The 19,516-nt window shown below is 43.3% G+C and overlaps 1 long non-coding RNA gene across 2 annotated transcripts; it reads right to left on the reverse strand.

Annotated features, from left to right (window-relative positions):
• Positions 1 to 5,551: 5,551 nt before the first annotated feature.
• LOC146838996 (uncharacterized) lies at positions 5,552 to 16,942 on the reverse strand. 2 transcript variants are annotated; one of them, XR_014960756.1, is made up of 5 exons: positions 16,869 to 16,942; positions 16,290 to 16,465; positions 15,832 to 16,001; positions 8,314 to 8,411; positions 5,552 to 7,339 (listed from the first exon to the last, which is right to left on the reverse strand). It is a non-coding gene; the product is annotated as an uncharacterized LOC146838996 (long non-coding RNA). The 2 variants fall into 2 exon arrangements; XR_014960757.1 differs by having other exon boundaries at positions 5,552 to 7,342.
• Positions 16,943 to 19,516: the final 2,574 nt, after the last annotated feature.

Raw genomic sequence — 19,516 nt, forward strand, 5'->3', positions numbered from 1 at the left:
TAAATCGAGTGGATATTATGTTACTGATTTATGACTGAAATATTTCGTCTTTTTAATTCTAATGAAGTGTTTTATGAAAGTGGATAAAATCAGCTTAATTATTTTATTTTGTACATTGTAGATGCCCCTGACGAAGGGAATATATTTCCCGAAATGCATTGGGAGATTTTAATAAACATCACGACTTGTAGAACCCACTCCTGACTCCTGAGATTTTGTGAGATACCTTCGTTTAAATAAAATGAATTGACAGATAAAATGTGAGTAAAAGGTGAAAATTGCACGTTTAAACAAAGATAAAAGTGAAGAAAACAAATTGAAGAAATTGATCCATTGGATTCAAACTCAAGGTGTAATAAGGCAGTGCAGCCTGATGGAATCTGACAGTTGATTCTAACAGAGAAGGTATTACGTTACAGCACAAAGAGACGAAGTGCGAAGCAGGTTTGGCACGCCATCACAAGCACAATGACAAAGAAAGGATTACAATATGGAATACGCGGAGTGCATCTCTTTTCCTTGAACTGCAACAGTATTCTTTTTATATACCCAATCCATTTATATAAGTTTATATTAAAAGGATTAATAATTAATTATAATAATTAATAGCTTGATGTGAAGGTACTAAACCAACCTTATTAACAGAAAGAACACACGTGGGAATGCATTGCATGACTAAAATAATAAGTGAACTAAGCTTGTATGCATATTAAAACGATAAATGTTGCTTGAGTAATGTTATTGTGATTTGCGCTTAAATAAACCAGCATTAACGGCTTTGGATGTTGCATATGGCTAGATAAATGCATACAAATAAGGGTATTAGCAAGGGAATAACACTGTATTAATCATTTCTATGTATTAATTACGATTTTGTGTTTCTTTGCTTAAAGTTGACTATTCTGGCCTACCAAAAGATGGCCGCCGACTGAAACCTAACTAAAGTACATTACTTCGTCATTTGAACAATGGAGAAATGCGCCTGCACTGACTTCGTCTGTGTCCCTTGTGTGACCTGTCAGACCATGCCCATGAAGACTACCCTGGGCGAGGTGCCAATGCCCCTGAACGTGAAGCAAATGTTGCTATTTGGAAATATGAACTGTCGAACCCAACCCGTTACCAACGAACTGATACATTTAGGACTTCGGAGTAGTCTTTCCCATACATTTACTTTGAAACTTCTTCCACATGGGAAAATTTGAAAATGTTTCCTAATGTATTGAGATGTATTTGAATTCAGCCAATCACTGGCCTGAGAAATGAGAAAATGTAACATTAATATGTAAATTTTAGTATAAATATTAGTAGACTAGAGAGGGAAGGGGCTGCTCTTCGTTAGACGCCACTTTATGCAGAAGCTAGTGACGGAGAATCAATGATCAGAGATCTTTATGCTAACGGAGAGGACGGAGACTTTATGACTCTGATGAATTTACTGAGGACCAGTTCTGACTTAGAGAACGACTTGTAGCCAGAATAGGTAAATATGACAAAAGATAATATTGCATTATTAAGATTTAACCTGAATTTAAATTAGATAAAGAAAAATCATTATTTGAATTACTGTGTCGGGTGACTATTTCATTGAAATGTTATTTGATCTGGTTTGAGAGTTAAAGTGTCATTAAACTAAATAACAACTAAATGATTCGACCGACCTCTTGATGGAGGAATTGTTAGGGTGTTTCAGGAGAAGTAGTTTTCCTCTATCAAAGGAACAGTTGTGGTTTGGGATGTGATGGCCCTTTGTAGGCACGGATAGATTGAGAGAATGAATGTTGGTGTTATGGGCCCCACCAGCGTCTGATGTGTGTATGTGCGTGTGACTGAGAAATCATTCTGTCCGTGGAAGCAGGGGGTAATTGACTGATCCAAACTGCACCAGGTGAAGGGGGTGAAAGCCAGCTGAGCAGGGAATCTGAATCTGATTGGATCACGGATGAAGGTGAAGAAGAGGAAAACATCTTCATTATGCAAAACAACCATTTCCCCAGCAGTGCAGTAGCATCACCCACATCAGCAACATCGCAACAGCACAAGACTCAGGTCAAGACACCAAGGCAACAGAGAACAGGGACTGCCCCGCTGAAAAACACATTGAGCCTATCAACGCCTGCTCTCAAGAAGTCAGTGGCATCAGGAAAGAAAAATAATTCAGGCTGCTATTCCTGCCATGTTTTGGCCAGAGGGACAGTATGAACGCAACCACCCAACTGCACGTTTGTACAATGCAAATCTGGCTAAAATGTTAGCGCTGGACCTCCTTCCTTCTATTTTTGTTGAAGGGGTTGGTTTTCTTGAATTGTGGCAGCCATCTGCCTGAAATGGAAGGCTCCCAGCCGGTTCTATTTTGCTTGAGTTGCTGTTCCAGTGCTACTTCACGATGTGCTTGAATTGCTTGGACAAGCTTTGCAGCAGAGCCTGCATGTGCACAGTATCCACCTGACAACAGACATGTGGACCAGTTGACAAGCGACTGATCACATGTGCATCACTGTACACTGGATTTCTTTTGTGGGACTAGAGAAAAAGTATCTGCAGCTGTTGACACTGCAGAGATTTTTAATACTGCTCAGAAGCCTGCGACTGTAGCGATGTTCGCAATGGAGAAATTCCATACATCTGTAAACATTTTGAAAGACTTAAACAATAAGATCTTTGAATGGCTGCGACCAAGAGGGCTTATTATTGGATTTGTTGTCACGGCAGTAATATAGTTAAGGCCATGGCTGATGGTGGTTATTTCAGGGTACTGTGTTTGGCTCACTGCGTCAACATAATTGTACTGGACTTTCGAAAAAAAGACCAAGTAAGCAACTTACTGTCCACCTGCAGAAGTATCTGCACTCATTTCAGTCATTCATTTAAAGCCTGGAATCAGATGAGGGTCATTCAGCGTGATTACAGATTGCCCATTAAGCACTCATACAGGAGATGCCAACATGCAAATAACTCCACTTATTATATGCTTGAATACCTGTTTGAGCAGTAGAGACCTATCAATTAATATGTCATACAAAAATGAGATTCTCGAACTCGGGCCCTGGGTGCCGGTGTAGAGTGGTGCAGGCTCACAAATTTGGCCAGAGCCAGAGTCTGTTGGTGAGCAAATCTGGTGCTCACAGGAGACAAAGTCTTGTTTGGGAAGGCAGGGCAGGTCCTCCGGGTTCTTGGGGGCTGCTGGCTGCAGGACATACTGGGATTTCGCTGGAGCAGGCCGAGGTCGGGACAGGGTGGTAGGACTCAGGCCAAGTCAGTTATTGTCCAACTCTTATTCTCCAGCACGGCTCTTCAGTTCTCCTACTTCTTGATTAGTCTTGTCTGAGGAGGCAAGGTTCAGGGTTGCCCCCAAATACTAAATTAAGGGGCATTACATGTAGGTATAGGTCAGGACCAATGGGTCCTTTCTGGAGGGTGGGTACACCCCCTAATATGACACAATCCAGTGGGAGGGAGGCAAAAGCCTCATTCTGGTTTGCTGGGTCTCCCCATCTGCAAGATGGGGGGGACTGAGAGTTGTGTTTTACCTTGCCTCCCTCACCCGTGAGGAGGGGTTGACAAAGGTGGACGCACCTCTACTCCTAACTTGTTTTTCCTGCCGATTCTCCCACCCAAAGTGGGGGTCAGAACCTGTGGGGGCCAGTTGCTGGGAGAAGCAAATGGCTGAGGTAGCACACAAAGTCGGCAAGCCTTTGAAGCTTCCCCTTCAAGGACCCTGCCCATCCTGGGGGAGGAGGCTTGGCACCACAACCCAGGACGTGCTTTTTTTCAGGACCCCAAGAGCAGCAGGCTTTCGACCAGGGGGTCCAGAAACATGTCTGGTGGTGGCAGCTGGTGAGCAGCCACTCAGCCAGGACAGTAGAGTTAGGTTATTTTTCACAGGGCATCTCTAAGATGCCCTCTGAGTGCATTTTTCCTTAAATCCAACGCTGGCATCAGTGTGGATTTAATGTGCTGAGAAGTTTGATACCAAACTTCCCAGTTTTCAGTAAACTCATTTTGGTGCTGTGGAGTTTATAATGACAAATTCCCATACCATATACTCTTTATGGCATTACTGCACTTACATTGTTTAGGAATTGACTTAGACACTGTAGGGGTACAGCGCTCATGCATCTGTACCCTCACCACTGGTATAGTGCACCCAGCTAGAGGGGTGGCTTACCTATGCCAGAGCAGTGGCTTGTAGGCATGGCACACAGTGATGTGTAATAATCATTATATAAAGAGAAAGGGATGCACACCAATCTTCTGTCCAAAATTTAACCAAGTTTGTCCAATGTTCGTCACAGGAAGCGTGCTGAACTGGGTAGAGTGCCTTGTCCTGGTAGCACTTGAAGTTAGTACCAAACTGTAGGAGGCAGCATTTCTGCCCCACACCCGCTCGCACAGCTTGGTGAACGTTTTTCCAAACTGAGAGGCCAGGGACAGAGGTTCTAGGCAATTTATGGCAATGACCCCCAAAGAAGGGCTCGTCATAGCCCGAAATGCATTGGGTTTTTAAATAAACACTGCTTTTTGACGAATCATGCGTCAGTTCGTGTTCTTGATAAGAAGTCCGGATGGGCACAACTCAAGCATAAGAAGCTTTGTAAATGGCATGCCATCCCAACGTGTGGAATATTTGTGATGAGATGTTAAAGTTGAACATATTGAGGAGTACATGGATTAAACGGAGTCAAATGGAGTATAAATATGGAGCAGTGTGGTAGCTCCACCACCAAGCTGTGCGAGTGGGTGTGGGGCAGAAATGCTGCCCCCTACAGTTTGGTATACAGTGGTGTGTTCCATATTGACTTTTCACTTTGTTCTGCACCAAAACACGCAGCCTGCAGTGGCAGTGTGTGTGTATGTAAAGGTACGGGGCCTCTAAGGGTGGCACAATAAGTGCTGCAGCCCTTGGAGGCCTTCCCTTGGTACCTATGTTACCTTTTACAAGAGACTTACATGTGGCCAGAGAATTGCCAATTTGGTTTTGCAACAGTTTAGTTTATGAAAAGAGCATAGGCCCTGGGTACCTTGTTGGCAGGAACCCAGGGCACACTCAGTCAAAGCACATCAACATTAGGCAACAAGTGGGGGGGCAAGCATACAAAAGGGGGCACTTTCCTACAGACACCACACATTATGCATGTACTGCTGTTAGGCTACATATTTCGTTATATATTAAGAGACGACGAAATGATGATCAAGACAGTTTGGATCAGCACGATACAGATAGTTACATTACAAGCAGCCATTTTGTGTGGGATTTTTGCTGGTTATTGTAAAATTGGCCTCACCAATTTGTTCACACACCAGGACACTAAAAGGACTATTCTTGTCTCCTCCTGTGCTCCCTCCACAACTTCATGGAGCACTCCTAGTCCTTAGTTTAACTTTTCTTTCTCCCAGTCCTTGATTCTTCAATATCATTTTTGTTTTTCAATCTACAGGCCCTCCAACAAACTAGAAAACTAACGCTTACCTAACCGGACCACATCTGCCAGGCACCCAAGACTGATAGACCGTACAAGAGCAATCAATGCAGATGTAACTCCCAGTCCCAATTTGGCAATACAGTATCATTTTTTCTTTTACTAATCATTTGAACTGCGTGTGTTTGTGTTGTTTACTTGAATCATACAGAAAGTTTAATTTGTAATATATTCAATATCTTCCAAAGCTCAGTAAGACAGATAATCATAAGGTAACTTGGCCTCTCTGAGTGCAGATGGACAATTTGGTTTGGTTTACCTGTACTTATCCGTTCATTCGTTTCCTTTTCCTCCAATAACAGATTCATGATGGTCGGCTGCTTATCATTGCCAAGATTAATGTTGTCCTTGTGTAGTGTTTGTCTTTGTGTAACCTTTCCCCAAATCCCCCTTCCCATCCATTCATCAAACCCCTAACCCTCTTCCCCCGGGCTGTGTGATTTATTCAGATGTGACTTAACAATTTCCACCATTAATTGATCACACCCTTGGTGGGGCGGATGTGGTGAAAGTAACACCAATTCAGTGCAGGGAGGGGAGGATCTTATTCTTCAGCTCATATAGCCCACACTGGCAGTATATTATATTAGACACCCCCGCACAGTGTATAATTTGTTTTTTTCAGAGCAACTTCCGATTGCCAGCATCATCATTCAGGCACTGTTTTATTTGCATCTGCGATTCTGCTTGTCCACTTTGTACAGTTCGTAGTAGCTCGAGTTAACTTCATTTTGTAACTTTTACTAACATTGTTCGGATTAATTCAATTTTTCATTGCTTATCATATTTCTATTGTCTCTTCTTGGGTCTAAGTCTGTTCTAGTAGTCTAGTCTCTGGTGACTGTCATTTTTTTCAAAGCTTACCTATAATAGCAGCATTAACCTAGTTTTTAATTTGTTAACTTTCCTGCGATGAATAGTCTCCTTATCCTACAGTTCAAGTTCGCCTAGGACTCTGAGGGACTGGGACTTTGCTTCCGTTCTGATGACTTTGCCTTCAATGTTGAAATGCTAGCAATGAATTCTGCTACTACTACCACCCCCATGGCACCTTGGGAAACCATGCAGCCCTCGCTTCATCTAATCAGGGAAGAGAAGTGAACTGTGTTTGACTGATTCATTGTTGAACGTCAATCACTTTATACAATGGAAATTCCCTCCTACCCCTTCCGAGTCCTTATGGGTTAATAATAATATATAGTAGCAGAGTAGACTGCAGAGACTAGAAGGAGAGAGGAGTGGGACAATGGCGGGTACCACGCAACTATTTTGTTGTTTACACTATCAGCAGGTTTTTGAAACTGGCTGCAGCAAAGGCAGCAGTGCGAAGTAAAACGATAACCCCAAAATTTTGTTTTTAAATCATTCATAATGTCAAAGTATAAAAACGTTATTCCCTAAACAAATCTAAACGACCATTCCCACAACTGGCCAACCCATCTCCATAATCCCAACCAGTGCCTAAGACTCAGAGTTGAAAAACAAAATTGTCCATAAAAAAAGAAAACCCCAACAATGCCCCATCTCCCACCCACCCAAATAAAGATTTGAAATGGGGCTGAAGAGGGCACTAACAGCGGGCTAAGAACTTCTTCAGGTGCCTGCCCATCCGTTCCTGCCTGACTTCAATATTCACCAGCCTCAGCATGATACGGAAATAATGGCGGGCAGCAGCGATGGTGGAATGGCGGCGGGCGCCCATTGGACGGCGTCTATGGTGTGGTATTGTTGTGGCCTGGCTGGGGCCCAGGGCATCTGCAGCAGCTTCTGTCTCCTCATCCTCCAAGTCCACCAGCTGCCCGTAATCGGCCCTGATGGGCTCCAATTTCCGCTGACGTGTCCGGGCTGCAATCTCCTGCCTGCTAGGTGGTTTTGGATCAGCAGGAGTATATATATATCAAGAAAGAAAAAAGATAAATTGTAAACAATGCTCTTAGCAAAACACATAAAAAATTATGCCATGGGTATGGAGGGAGGGAGGTGATTAATGATGGGTGGGTAGGAAGGATACGTAATATGTTGCGCTTGAAAGCTACTGTGAGTCAAGGGAGGAGTCTGAAATATCAACTCCTCAATCCTTTGAATAAAAAAAACCTTGAAAAAAACATTCAAGGCAAGTAAAGGTGAGAACACCACTACAGAGGAGCACAATAGTCCCTTGTTTATTCTCCATCCTAAGTATTTTTCCATTCATCATTGCATTGTTCTTCTAGTATTTTATTTTTTATTCTTCACCCTTGGTTTTGCTAAACACCACCATTTAAGTTTTACATTATCTCAATCCAGTCTTCACCATTGTAACCATTCATCCATATAGCCATCCATCCAAACATGGCTCTCTGTCTCAGTCTCAACAAACCTTTCAGCAACATACATTTGTCATTTACTCACCCAAGCGTCCTTAAGTTTCTTTCAATTAAAAGAAACCACCACAGGATTCCAATCACCCACCCAGGTAGGCATCATTTCACACAAACACCTTCACCCACCCAGGCTTCCTACCTGTATGCCTTTCATCCATCTTTCACCCACTCATGCATCCTAGCTATCACCCACCTATAATATATGCATCTGGTGCTTTCACCCACGCATCCTTCTCTTTCATTCATACATATTACATTTAACCCACTCTTTCGCCTTCCATCCTTCTTTCTCTTTTCCATCAACCCATAGTTAAAGGTCTTGTTCATGAAACTTGCTCTGCTGAGTTGAAGATAGGAGCAGCCATTAGTTACTCAGCTCAACTCCTGCTTTGTTCACCTGTTGTTCACAAGTCAACACTACACCTTTACTGTGAGTATGGAATTGTCAATAAGCAAGCAATATGACTTACCCCTGCCCGTCCCTGCCGCTGGCTCACCCCCTTCACTGCCGCATCGGCAGACTGTCTGGGGCCGTCACTGCTGGCCCCGGCACTGGTGGTCGGTGCGGCTAGAAAAAAAAATTACACAATTCTTAGATGCGAGTTACGCCTCTCCCTATTAATTCTTTTAAGCAAAATACACCAGACACATCAGTCAATACAATTTGGATACATTACAGACAGTATAGTCTATTAAAAATATCAGGGTGGGCATGTTGCTGGTGGCAATTTTTAAAAAAACCTCAAGACAAGCTGTTAAGTACTGGCTAGAGCTATTAATTAATCTGATGTTTTGAGACAAAATAGCATATGGTCTTGGTTGGCAAATGCAATTGGGTCATACTTCCTTGTAGATACAGTGCACAGTCATCAGTTCAACAACTGCTGCTAATAATACGAGGCCTAGCTAAGAAGACACAACTTTGGGGTATCCAACTTGACTGTGGCCCCTTTAGTGATTGAGCCTTCTCATCTCAGCGAATATGCGTAGAATACCTTCCTTGGGCAATGGGCATGCAAACTGCATGGCAGAGTAGTAGTAGTAATAGCAGTATGTGACCAATGGGTTCTCTGAGTCTTGGAGTACCACCACTAGGCAGTCTACAACATAAGGGGAGAGGGAAAGCTGAATGACAAAGCAGAAGAAAGGAAGCTACAGACAGCTGTGTTCCCTCTGAATACATATAGATTGTGGTCCCATTTTCTTGAGTTATTGACTCTTTATACTTGCTAGGCCGCCTATCTCCACAAAGTTTAGGTCATTCACGCAACAGAAGCTGATTGTGTGGAGAAGGAATCCGTTTCCTTCCTGCCTTTGGACGATGAATTCTGCGAGGCAGGGGATGCTTTGATACAGCACGCTTTATCCTTGGCCTTCGCACCTCCTCGAAAGAAAGACCCACTAAGGGCCATGCAGACAGGGAGGGGGGCATAAAGACACTTTCAAGTGCCTCCGCCTCAGAAAGGCCTTCCAACAGGCTCAGCCATAGATGTCAGCGCCTGACCCCTTTGTTCTGCCTCCCTCCTACCCCTGCTCTTTGGGGGACGATTCTCAAGGAAATTCCTGTGGGTGGAGTGTCCCCGTCCAATCCTGGAGGGCAAGGTGGCACTCCCTCCTGAGAGAGACAAGCACATGGTTACTTCCTTGACAAAATATAATTTTGTGACCCCAAGAAAAGCATAGCTCGTTCGTGGCGGTCATGTCAAGACAGGTTATTGGATCATACAGGCTGATTACAAAAATAATAGATATGGCTGAAAAAGCCAAGCAGTCAGAAGACCTTATGTCTCCCAAGTCTCTGTCTGGATGGGCCCAGAGAGCAGTCATACTGTTGGGCAATGCAAACTGTGCGCTCTTGGCGGACAGACGGCGTTCTCTCTTAATTGAAGTGGATCTGAAGCTAGGGGATCTTGCAGTTTCAAAGCGGGCCCCACTGAACATGGGGCGGAGGTTGTTCGGGGATTCTTTTATAAAGGAACTTGGCAAATTAGCTACCACATTCAACTCTTTGAATAAGGTGCAGGCATCTATAGAAGATTCTTTTCCCCCCAAGATTGTTGTCAGGGCCGGACATGGCATGGGGCTCCTGTTCAGCCACTTGAGTTCCAATGCCTCCCAAGAAGGCCAAGGTTCCTGCCAGGGCCAATACCACTCCGCAAGGTTTGGTAACTTTTACAACTCCTGATGTTTCCAGCGCTACTGAAAGACATGCCCAAGTTAAGGACTCTTTCTTAGCACCCAAAGGTGGGGGCTGGGGGGATTGGCTCTGTTAATAGAGAAAGGGGGAGGGGGTGGGTATTGGGAGAGTCATGTTCGATGCTTGGGTCTTACACACGGTCCAGGGTTTTTACTTGGAGTTCCTGGGGACTTCCATTCAGGCTTCCAAACTCAGTCCTCTGGTTTTTACCAAGAATCATGCTTCCCTCATTGACCTAGAGGTGAAAGAACTGTTGAGCAAAAAAGGGGGGTATCGTGCATTCTACTCTTCATCCATCTGGGTGTGTGAGCAACATTTCCTGGTGGAGAAGAGAGATGGCAGCCAGCATCCCATGCTCAACTTCAAAGAGGTCAACAAATGGCTAGTATACTACCACTTCAAGATGGAGAGGATCCCTCTTCTGCGGGACCTGCTACTCCCGGGGGATTGGTTGGCTTGCTTAAACCTCAAGGATGCCTATGTAATGGTCCAGATTTTCCCACCTCATTTTTGATTTCTGCAGTTTCTTTGGGGTTATTGGGTATTGAAGTTTCAGACCTTACCCTACGGCCAGTCACCAGCCCCTTGGTGTTTCATCAAGGTACTTATACCTGTGGAGTTTCCCCACACTAGGGACGTACGCTTAATCAGTTACCTCGAAAATAATCTTCTGATGGAATAAGTGTCCTCATACGCTGTCAGCTCAGCTCCAGATGACAGTGGATTTGCTGGAGTGTCTGGGGTTTGTGATAAATTAAAAGAAATCCCTGTTGGTCCCTTCTCAACAAAAATGTTTTGGGGGGTTTTGTAATCACTTCCAAGACTCCACCCTAAGTCTTTCCACCAAGAAGATAACAAAACGTTCTCACAATGTCAGGAAGACCATGGTCAGGTCGCACACATCCCTCAGGCAATTGGACCATCTGGTGGGATTTTTAGCATCCTCCATTCAGGTGATCTTACCGGGCAGCCTTCACTACAGGGTTCTACAACGATTGAAGGCATTTCACCTTCGGGAAGGCTCGACTTATTCGGTGACGATTCCACTATCAAAAGAAGCCAAAGAGGAAATGTGGTGGTGGTTAACTCACCTGGCGGCATAGAACAGGAGAGCCCTTCTCGGTTCCAGTCCGGACATTGTGATCGAATCCGATGCCAGCAAAAACGGCTGTGCGGGCCAGGAAAGTTGTCACCCGAAGAACAAACCCTGCACTTCACTTGCCTGGAACAAATGGCAGGCTAGGTTGCGGTCTGATGTTGGACGCTGGAAAAAGTAAGTTGTTCGGTGCTGCTGAAGATGGACAACATTTCGGCAGTGAGGAACATCAATCGCATGGGGTGGCCACGATCAAAGATGCTTGGGGAGTTGCTGAAAGGTTTTTGGCATTACTGCCTGAATTGCAACATTTAGGTGACGGCAGAATATCTTCTGGGAAAATCCAGAAAAGTCGCCGACAGGCATTACCGCCATGTTCAGGACCTCAGTGCATAGCAAACACTTCCGGAAGTGTTCCAGATGTTCTAGAGAATATGGGGGCCATTCTGGTGGATCTCTTTGCCTCTCATCTCGACTGTCAATTGGTTCAGTTCTTCAGTTGAAGGCCAGATCTGTAAGTGAAGGCGGCGGATGCCTTCCTGCAGGACTGCAGTGCGAAACAGCGGTACACGTTTCCCCCATTAGAGATGCTGATGCAAGTGGCCATGCAAACTCAGCGGCAGAAGGCGAACCTGGTGGTGATCACGGCAATTTGGAGATCGAAAGTCTGGTTTCCAGTGATGATGGAACTTTCTTGGGATTTTCCAATTCATCTACCCCAGAGACAAAACATTTGGAGGGACCCGCTGGGGAATCCTCATCATTTAGTCCTGGAGGGGAAACTTCCCCTCATGGCGTGGAAGATTATAGTTCTAGATGGAAAGTCAGAGGTTTTTCGGAAACTCCTTAAAGTCTTTTGTCCAACGCTTGGGCGGATTGCACCAACGAGAGATACAGATCCCCGTTTCTAAATTTACTATCTCTACTTCTGTGTCATGGCAATGAGTTTCCTTCATGGCTAATACCATAAAGTAGGTATCATTATGAAACCTCCTTCAGGTCCAGAAATGAAAGTAATATTATTTGTGCTTTTTCTGGCCATTACCCCATATTTTTCTGACTATGAACCCTCTTGGCAGAACTCTTGCTGGTGTTACTTCTCTCATGCTCCCAACACCACACAATGTTTTCATTGATTAGGTACCTTTGAGGAAAAACGTATTCACAGTGTCAGTTCCGCAACCCCCTTTTGATTCTAGAAACCTGCAGGTAAGTCTTTGTGGTTATAGGCCACAGAGTCCCACCTGGCTCAAAGCCCACAACCCCTTCAGACTCCCCTTGCCTTTCTCTCAGAATCCACAGAATCCATGGCCCAATCCACAAATTCCCCCTCTCCACTCTCAAGACCCCACTTATTTAAGCCTCACTTTCCAGGACGCCACCAGTATCTAGTCAACCCTTCCAAAAACGGCACAGAATCCAAACCAGTTTCAACCTAACACCTTGGTTTACTGAGGCCCCACTAGTCTATTGGTTCCTTCCTTCTGGTCCTTGTCCTCCTGTTATGTTATTGTAACTTAATATAGCGCAATGACTCATCCTCGAAGGGACATCTCGGTGCCTGGATAGCTAGTCAGTTAGCCATATGCCATTAAAAGAGCCAGGTCTTCAGATGTCTTTTGAAGCCCGAAAACTCAGTGCAAGTCCTAATGTGAAAGGGGAGCTGATTCTAGAGGTGGGGGGCAAGGTATGAAAAGGAGCGACCACCGTATTTTAAAGTTCAAATACGTTGTGGTTGGAGAAGAAGCTGGTTGCTTGATCTGAGGTTTCTTTGAGGAAGGTAGGGGATTTGTTTATCCTGCAGATATTGTGGTCCTTTACCTGACCTTGCATTGAAGGTCAGACAGAGTAGTTTATGGACCATTTCATTTTAATATGGTCCGTTGCATATTAACACAGCTTTCGCCCACAACCATTGGCCGCCAGCGAGTGAAATGCATAAAGGTATTACACAGCCCACTGCCTACAACCTGGAGGCCAGCGGCGTATCACGGAACTATGAGTTTTACTTATGAGATAATAACATGGTAATGAAAGAATAGGAGTAGAAGTATTGAGAGAATCAGAGAGTATTAAGAAGCCACTGAAGACTCAACAACCCTCCACCTGTCCCTCCCCCCTCCTCCTGTCTGCCTCCCAAGTATTAGTATGTCTAGTGGGCTCCATGGGATAGGCAAGGTGAGCCCTATCTTAGGTAGTATTTCATTTGGTTCCCTTATCTATTCGGGGTAGCAGGCGCAGAATTTGTAAGCATTCAGGGCAAGTCACTTCCCTAAACTTTTTAGACAGAATCGTGACAAGCGGGGCGCAAAGTTTTGCATAATCATCTGCCTTGTTATCAAACATCATCAACATTCATTCCATTGACAATGAAACCCAGATTTCTCGAAGCCATGTTGCATGATCGGGGACTTCAGCTGTACCTTGTGTGCCAGGAGGACCTGTCGTGCGGCATTCAGTGCAAGTTCCATATGTCTGCCTCTTAGGGGAAAGGTCAGGGGATTGGAGAGTCCTAGGATTCTGTACGAGGAGAATCAGGGGATTGTCGTGTCAAATACATGATCGATGTCGTTCAGCACCTGTTCCCAATATCTGACCAGCTTGGGACAGTTCCATAACAGATGAAGAAAGGAGGGTGTTTGACCACAACCCCGCCAGCATACAGCGGATCGAACCTTGTTCCAGCCATGAATTCGAGTGGGTGTTAAATACCAATATGAGGCAACCTTATAAGTTGTTTCCGTGTCCGACATATCATGTGCCACATGATGTATTCTATACTAGATATCTTGTCATTCCTTACTGGAGAGTGAGTGCCCGATTTCCTCCTCCCATAGGAGCTGGCCTTTAGCCTTTGGAAGATTGATTCCAATGGAAAGGAAAGCAAAAAGTTCTGAGACAAGACATTTGTCCTGGTCTTTGGATATGATCCATTTTTCAAAATGGGCCAGGGGGCGAGAGCCCCAGGTTCGCGCCCTGGGAGGTCACCCAGTGTCTCACCTGCATGTATGAAAATGAGTCGCTCTTCCTAAGCGCTTATTCTTGTTGCAACCAGTGGTCGAAGTGGGGAAAAAAAAGTAGGGGAACTGTGGCCGCAGAATAAAAGGGCGGGAATAACCTGAGGTTGGATCAGTGGGTGGAGTTAGAGAGACTTTCAGTATTCACAGAAGGCATTTAGGAGTCCTAAAGTTAGGACTCCTAACTTCTGTGAATACCGAAGTGAGTAAGTGTCTTCTGTGAATACCAAAATGAGTAAGTGCCTTCTGTGAATACCACAATGGTAGTAAGTTTAGGATTTTGTCTTAAGTTAGTTCTGTGAATCGGGCCCAATATGTGCACTTTGTGATGCACATGGTACATTTTCTTTGCAGCAGGCACATCTGCGCTATCTTTCCATGAGTCAAAACTTTCACTAGACAAAACTCTGATCTCGCACTAGGAAGAAGTTTATTCACCAGAGTTATCATGACATTTTTATTATTGCCGAAAATTGCTGTAGGCCAGGAAGGAGGCAGCAAGTGCTTTTAAAACCATAATTTACAACGCCCCCACTCAAAGTCAGCACCCATTGCAGTCATACCGGGGGCACCGCCCTAGAGCCAGCTCTTCTCAGGGGTCCTGTGACCTCAGTGACAGAGTCACTGTTGCTCTAGGGTCTGCTACTTCGTAGGCCTGCCCGCAAGACTGGAGGTGAACTTCAGTATGGATTGTGGTGGGCAAGCCTTCAAGGTGAACCCACACTTGCGACTGCGCGGGTGCACCTGCTGGTGCTTAGACACCAGGGCTTTTCTGGTTTTGCGGGGCCTTCTAAGGTCTAGCATGGGAATGTGCTCCCTCCGGAGAAGGGTCTGGGGGACTGTTCATGAAGGCTGAACCTGGTTCCCTAGTTCTAAATTCGGCAGCTCTGCCCCCAGTGCTACATCCGCTACCTTTGCACACACGAAGCTAAGCAGCAGTCTGCCAGAAATTCACATGCACATCCATAATATTATTATCGTACCCTCACATTTGTAGTAAAAAGACTTTTCTTTTGGTGACAATATGGTGCTCTCGAACCAAGACTCTCCCTCTGCTTTTGGGAGAAACAACAGACCCGTAGGGAAACCAAGGGATACCCTACTAGAGTCCACACACTAGTTAACCATCAGTTGAGGCACACATAAGCACAACATTTTATTTTTATTATAAAAACAGGATGTATGTTCAAAGTCCACAATACGCTCCACAGTTTTCTTTGAATTTTCATTCTTTATTGTTCTTTCTTGTCATGCCCATGAATCAATACAACACAAAACAGCCGACACGTGTTTCGTCCATCAGGACTTTTTCAAGGCTGTAGACAAATATATACAAATATACAATTACAAACCTAAAAAGGAACACAATTCACAGAATTTAATCATTAAAAAGGCAATATTTACACTAAAACTCTTCCACATAAACTGATGTTTGTACGTTTGCGCTATGCCAGTTATTACCATTGACACTATATAATAATATTGGGCTTGTGTCCGAGGGTTATTAGAGAAATATAATCTCCTGTGAAAACTTCAACATAGAATTGCAGAAAACCACCACCAACAAGAGTCACCATGTCCATGCAAAAGTGAGACCCATGCTGAAAACTTTAGAAAGGCACTGTGTGCACGAAGAATTTTTTCAAGGATCCAACATCGTTTGAAGCTAATGTCTCACCTAGTGCGTATTCAACAAGAGGTTGGGCCACTCCTACGTCACTTGCTCAGCCTCAATGGTAACTGGGTCCTTGTCCCATCACAATGGGTCCTCTCCTTGTGGAACAAATAATCGTATTTATCGGCTTAACATAAATATATATGTGCCGAAGTCAACAGATAATGATACACCTATCAACAAAGAGAAGATTTCACTTAGGATAATCAACATATCTGTCTAAATCTAGCATTATATTCCATCTCCTAAGCCCACATTGGCAGCCAACAAAAGCTGACATTCGTTAAATTTCTTTCAACTTCTACTAATCAACCCCTTTTAAATCCAGTATCCATCATTATTATGATTATAAAGATAGTGCATTAACAATTACATGTTAAAACACCTATCTACGAAAAACATTGTGCCGTGTGTAAGTGGCACCTAACAATCCAGACCACAAGCAGCCCCAAAGCTCTTACCTTATCTACTACGGAATTAGATGGAAGTCATGCACATCCTTCTTTTATGCCTCATATGTCGACCACTGTGTCAACATAGAACTCTGTGAACATCCTTATTTCAGCTGCCAAAAACCTCGAGTCCCCCAGATTAGGGCTCACTCACATATAGAGTTGCCAGACAGGTCATGATACACCTAAAAGTAATCAAGATATAAGAGTCGTATGAAAACGGCTTACCTATGTTTTAAAAAGGCACATAGTATACTCGTCTAAGCACTAATTACGAACCCAATCGTATTGTTACGCGAGCCATAACCTTTACTTGATAATCACGTAAAAAATTCCCCATATTCATGTCCTCATCCGATCGTTATTTATTTTTTATTTTTTATATGTACATAAATAAATGTACCGGTAAGGCAGAGGATAATTGAAGAGATAAATCCCCATGTCACCAAGCTACAACCGTGGTCCTTTTTCCACCCCTAATAACGATGTTGATCAAAAACCACCTTGCTTAAAATGTAAACCACACATTACCCCATGGACCCAACATGTACCTGAGACTCATACAATTGCTTAAAACTAATGTCATACCTGTAAACGGGACCCGTAACAGCGTCTCGACTCCAACGTTCGAAACCAACAAATGCCTCAACTTGCGGCATTTCACCCTTTAAAAAACGTACGTGCGTATAGAAACAGAAAGAGGACTGAGTGTCTACTACTAAGACAGAAAGTTGCGCCATTTTGGATCGGTCCCGGAGTGTTTCCCGTGCAAGAAACGGCATAAGCATAGATTGTATTCCGCCAATTTACAAAAATTCTAAAAATAAGAAAAGCAATTACTTCTAGTCATAATTTAAAAGCTGATCACAATGCATACTCACTCTGAGGTGAAATAATCACCACATACAGCAATCTAGAGTGAAACCTTTTGGCTAATAAGCACGGAATTACCCTGTGCATATATAACCATCCTAATATTGAGCGAGACATAATGCCCCCACATATCACCGTGTGTTAGTACGTTTGGATCCACATATGGTCCCAATGACCCGAAGACAGTTTGGTAATTTTACGAAACAGAAAAACAAAATCTCCAGTTTTCCCAGTGCATTTAAGAAGGATACTCTCAGTAACAATCAGGGTGTATAATAATACTGAGAAACAAAGAGAGTCAAAGTGATTACAAATATTCTTTACCCCAAGTGTCACCAATGTTCAACCAATGCAGTCATTCATTTTTACACATGTATTTTTATTTTGCCAACCACTGTTGTTTGTCAAGTGTTCATTCTGTAATTTTTTGTTACCTTCTGATCCACTTGTCTACAAAAAAGTATACAGTTCCCTATCAATGTTTAATCCTAGATCAACTGCTCTCAATCTGATTAACCATTTACTTTCTGACTTTCTTAACATTAGGGTATGGTTGCCACCACGTTTAGATATTTTGAGACTTTCAATTCCATGGAACATGATATTAATTTTACCTTCCACCATATGATATTCATTATAGTGTACTGCCATAGGATAATCCGAATTCCTATTTCTGATGGCACGGACATGCTCTTGGATACGTTCCTTTAAAGGACGTATAGTGCTGCCGACGTATATTTTGCCACAGCAACATTCTATACAGTAGACCACGTGCTTAGAATTACAGGTCATAAAGTCCTGAATTTTATATGTCTTCAACGTGTTGTACTTAAAAAACACTAGTTTGTTTTTAGCTAAGTGGCAAACGCTACACTGTCCACATCTATGGAAACCGCTAGGCGGTGCTGGCAACCAGGTGGTAGTGGTCATTGGTTTGAGGTAGCTATGACAGAGTGTCTGTTTTAACGTCTTTCCCCTGCTATGTATAATATTAGCCTTTTTAGAAATTGACCCTTTTATAGTGCTATCCATCTTGAGAATATGCCAATGTTTATTGAGAATACGAAAAAGGTCTGGCGTAGCCTCACTGTAAGGGACTACTAATGCTGGCCTTTTGCCCCGTTCCTCCTTTTGCCTTTTTTGTTTCTGTTGGGTATTGCACAGTAGATTTGATCTTTTTACCCTGACTATTTTATCTTTTGCCGAGGCCAAAATTTGACCTGAGTATCCTCGGTCTTTAAATCTCCTTTCCAAATTTTCAAGTTCATCAAAGAAGACTTGATCTATACTGCAGTTTCTTCTCGTTCTAATCATTTCCCCATAGGGGATTGATTTGATCTGTGTTGGAGGATGCGCACTAGTCGCATGCAAGACCGCATTGCAGGCTGTTTCCTTACGGAACATTTTCGATCTAATCATTTGTCCTGTTACATATAAGGTGGTATGCAAATAATTGATACTTTCAGTATCATATTGATACGTAAAATGTATGTTAAAGGTATTTTCATTCAGATAACTGATAAAATCCAATAGGCATTTCTCAGTTCCAGACCAGAAAAGGAGAACATCATCTATATATCTAGTCCATAGAATGATGTTCTCACTATAGATGTTTGGATATTCTCTCCAGATGTGTATCATTTCGTATAGACCCATGTACAAGTTTGCGAAAGAGGGTGAAAATTTTGTGCCCATTGCCACACCCATCTTTTGTCTAAACCATTTATTTTCATGTAAGAAAAAATTGTTATCCAAAACCAAGGTTATTAGGTCCATAAGCATATTGTTATGTTCATGTACATTAGCCGCTCTTGTATCGAGAAAGTGTTGGATTGCTTCTAGTCCCTTTTTTCTAGGTATGCAGGTATATAGCGAACTGACATCTGACGTAACCAGAAAGTGACCACCTGTCCATTCAAAATTCTCAACTTTACATAACAAATCCTTTGTATCTTTGAGAAAAGCAGGTAGGTTTCGTACTAAAGGCTGCAAAAAAATATCAATATATTCTGACAATTTTTCTGTTGGGGATCCAATACCGGCAATGATAGGCCTGCCCGGGGGAAACAGTCCCCCCTTATGAACTTTAGGTAAGATATACATACAGGCTGCAGTGGGTGAAGGATTAAACAGATATCTTTGTTCAGCATCTGACAATTGCCCTTGAGTATTCCAAAACCGCAGCTTGTTTTCAATCAGATTAGTTACCATGGTCATAGGATTATAATTGATCTGCTCATATGACGCATAATCCAACAATTGTCTATCAATTTCTGCAATATAGTCTTTCCTGTTCACGAGGACTATATTTCCGCCCTTATCTGCTTCTTTTATTACTAAGTTCTGATTTTGAGCAATTCTGT

This window comes from Triturus cristatus, chromosome 4_2, assembly GCF_964204655.1.
Source record: "Triturus cristatus chromosome 4_2, aTriCri1.1, whole genome shotgun sequence".
Classification (NCBI taxonomy): domain Eukaryota; kingdom Metazoa; phylum Chordata; class Amphibia; order Caudata; family Salamandridae; genus Triturus; species Triturus cristatus.